Source organism: Oryctolagus cuniculus, chromosome 10 (genome assembly GCF_964237555.1).
Source record: "Oryctolagus cuniculus chromosome 10, mOryCun1.1, whole genome shotgun sequence".
Taxonomy (NCBI): Eukaryota; Metazoa; Chordata; class Mammalia; order Lagomorpha; family Leporidae; genus Oryctolagus; species Oryctolagus cuniculus.
This window is the reverse complement of record NC_091441.1, coordinates 18,490,185-18,493,852: the sequence shown is the minus strand read 5'-3', so window position 1 is coordinate 18,493,852 and position 3,668 is coordinate 18,490,185.

Sequence of the window (3,668 nt, the reverse complement as noted above, 5' to 3'; positions counted from 1 at the left end):
TGTTAGATTGGATATACTGTTCTTTTCCTCCTTATTCCTCATGATACACTTGGCTCTGTTTTCTGGAATCACTGGTTTGTTCATTTATTATCTCAGATCTGTTCATCACCACTCAGCTTACCACCCACAGTTTCCGTATTGATCCTGAGCAGTAAAAGTGTCATTTTCACAGTGAATTGTCTCTATGACTCAATCTACTGCAGGTTCAGTATCAGCTGGGCTGGGCTAAATCCTCAGAATGAGAAAGCCTCACCTTTCTCTCACCTCACTGTGTTGCTGATCCATGACTGTCCTGTTGTCCTTAGCCCTGTTTTTGGAAGTGGATGGTATCTAGAAAGCTACCCATTTATGCTCCTGGTTAGCCTTGCAGTAATTTCCTTAAGGATTGAATGTATTTTCCCTGAATCTGGTTCAAAAAACCTCTTCTCTTCATGGAAATACTTGCTATCCTATCTCAGATGGGTGGTTAGACCCACATGCATGTTGCTAAATTAAATCTAAGTTCATTATTCCTCTGTAGGTATTCCAGTTTGTAGTAACGATGACTCACATGGGGGATTTTCACTGCAGCTAGCTCAAGTTCTCTGCTCTCCATCTCCCAGGCCTGGTTTCTTCATATTTTCCTTTGAGTTTGCTGTCCAAGTCCCAGCACACCATTAAGCCAGGCAGGCTTTTTATGATTCACATGATATTTTGTGTGTTACATTCATTATATTTATGGATCAGACAGAGTAATATTGTGGAAAATCTACTTGACTTACATTAGGGGTAGATGAAATTAATTAAACAAAAGGTATATATTTTTCTGAAATTAAAGTCTCCAGAAAGTATTTCACAAAGAAAAGTAGCGCAGGGTTGTTTGTCGGATCACTGGCTAGAGAAGGCCAAACCACCTTTCATGACACCAGTGGCTCTTCCTGGGGTTGCAAATTGTGAATGTTACTGCTGACTTGTCTCTGAGCATGCCTTGAAAATATTGTGTATTTCCCCATACCCAATATGGATACCATATTAGAAAAGAATTACTCTGAACTATAGTGCCTGTTCATTGCCTTCCTAAGTCTACCAAACACCTCCCAGTTAAAGTGAGGTTCACCCCTTTTGGCAACATCCTAAAAATAGCAACTTTTAAAAAGAAAATGTCAACATTTTATGTATTTAAAAGGGAGGGGGAGGGGAAGAGAGAGAGTGAGCTTCTATCCATTGGTCTCTACCCAAATGACTTCAATAGCCAGGAACCTGGAACTCAGTCTGGGCATTTTGGGTTGAGGGCAGGGCCAGAACCTGCTGCCTCCCAGAGTGTGCATTTGTGGGAAGCTTGCTCAGAAGCAGAGCCGGGACTTGAACACAGGGGCTGTGACATGGGATGTGGCTTTGTTAGCAGTGATTTTATTGCTTGCCAAATGCCTACCCCAGAAATATTGTTTATATGCTCTATATCTAATTGCAGATAAATACTATGTGCAGTGGGCTGCTTTGAGTCTCTCAACCATTTGTGGCACAAGAACAACCACAGTTTGCAAATACTATGTAGTATTGTCACAGATAGTATTAAATAGGGGTCTATTTCACATGGAATTTGAACATTGAATCCTAAAAACATAGCCTATAAGAACCAAGAATTTTAGCTTAAATGAAATAAAAGCATACTTTCATACTAATTTGGAGAACCATAAATGGTTTTCATGGATAAACTGACCCTTTTTATGATTCTTCCAATCTTTACTTAAGTATAGCTAGTAGGTATTGCACATACCACCCATAGCGATTGTTTCTTATAATTATTTAGAATATGATTTCTCTCTTTATGCCCATTCAATGGAAAAATGAAAGTTATTCTTCTTAAAGCTTAAAAGGTGCAAAAGTGTGGCTTTCTACTTTGCTCTGAATGGAAGCATTTTCTTCATTTGTGGCATGAAATTGAAATTCAAGGAGAGAATATCTGATAGATTAATTCAGGTGTAAATGAAGCATATTGATTCTCCAAATCTCCAGTTTTTTCTTAGCACTCTTATAATTGCTGTTAAAAAAGCAATTTAGCTCTTCAGAGTCCTGTGAGCTCATGCCTTGTTCATTGAAAGGCATGAAGTCAGGCAGTGATTACAGATTAGCTTAGGTAGGTCCCTGTGAGCAGCCTGGCTGTTCCCAAGTCTGACCTGGGAGATATGGCCTCTTCCTTCATGGGGGAGTCTGATTCCAAGGGGGAGGTGTTTTGGCATGCTCGGAAGATACATCTCAATTGCATCAGGCTTTTTATCCCTTTGAGACACTGATTGAGTGCAACTTTGCAAGTTGTGCTTGAGCCAAAAAGGCAGTGGTTCACTCAGTAACCTCTTGCATTTGGAACCAGCTTCTGTATAAAACCTCAAGTGTGTGATTAAAATCCTGCTTGCAGAAGAGGAATCCCAGGCAAAGGTTACATGCAGAGAGCAATTTAGAAGAGCAGCCATGGGTTGAAGATGGACAGGAGTGAGACAGGAGACCTGGATCTCCTCCAGGTTTGGGAGCAATGACTCCATACAAGTTGGTGGCTTCTTAGTCACTCTCTCCAGCCCAGAATTACTTTCATCAATAAATATTTTATGTGCAGTAGATATTCCCCAAATGCTCTGCATTGGGATGGTTGCTGTCATGGGATAGCAAAGAAATATTAGGTACAGCATCTAATCTCAAGCACCAGCAGGGTTACTGAAGGGATATGACAGCTAAAAAATATGACGAGACAGGTTGTAATACAATATTCACATGAGGTTGCAATGGATGGAATACACCACAGGGATTTAGAGTCAGAGAGAAGTATGAGATGAATTTTAAAGAATGAGGCTGCTGTGGACTGTACCCTGGACTTGGAAAGACGGATGGGATTTGTGTGTGCAGGTGGGGGCATAGATGGGTGTAGGCTCAGCCCCCATCCTGGTTCTCCTGTTCCCATTTCCTCACAAGCTATCTTTTTTTTTTAAATTTTTTTTTGACAGGCAGAGTGGACAGTGAGAGAGAGAGAGACAGAGAGAAAGGTCTTCCTTTTGCCGTTGTTTCACCTTCCAATGGCCACTGCCGCCGGCACGCTGTGGCTGGTGCATTGCGCTGATCTGAAGCCAGGAACCAGGTGCTTATCCTGGTCTCCCATGGGGTGCAGGGCCCAAGGAATTGGGCCATCCTTCACTGTATTCCCGGGCCACAGCAGAGAGCTGGACTGGAAGAGGGGCAACTGGGACAGAATCCGGCTCCCTGACTGGGACTAGAACCCGGTGTGCCAGCACCGCAGGTGGAGGATTAGTCTAGTGAGCCAAGCGCCGGCCACAGTGCTATCTCTTCACACTGTCCTCTGTAGACTCAGCGCTGGTGCTTTTCTGAGCAGTGGGGCATTTTTGAGTTTTATTTGCTGCATGGCTCCTATCTCTTATATTTATTATTTTAATTGCATAATTTTTGGGGTATGATGTGATAAGTCAATACGTATATGTAATGTGTGGAGATCAAATAGGTTAGTTAGTAGTTTAATCTCTATAAACACTAGAATTTTTGATTATATATTTATGGGCTGCTATGTGGCATTATAATACATGTGTACAGGGTGCACTGATCAAATCAGCATAATTAACATTTCCCACTCCTAGACATTGCTTTATTATTGGAGCCTTTGAGCTCCTCCTTTCTGTTTGCTCGGC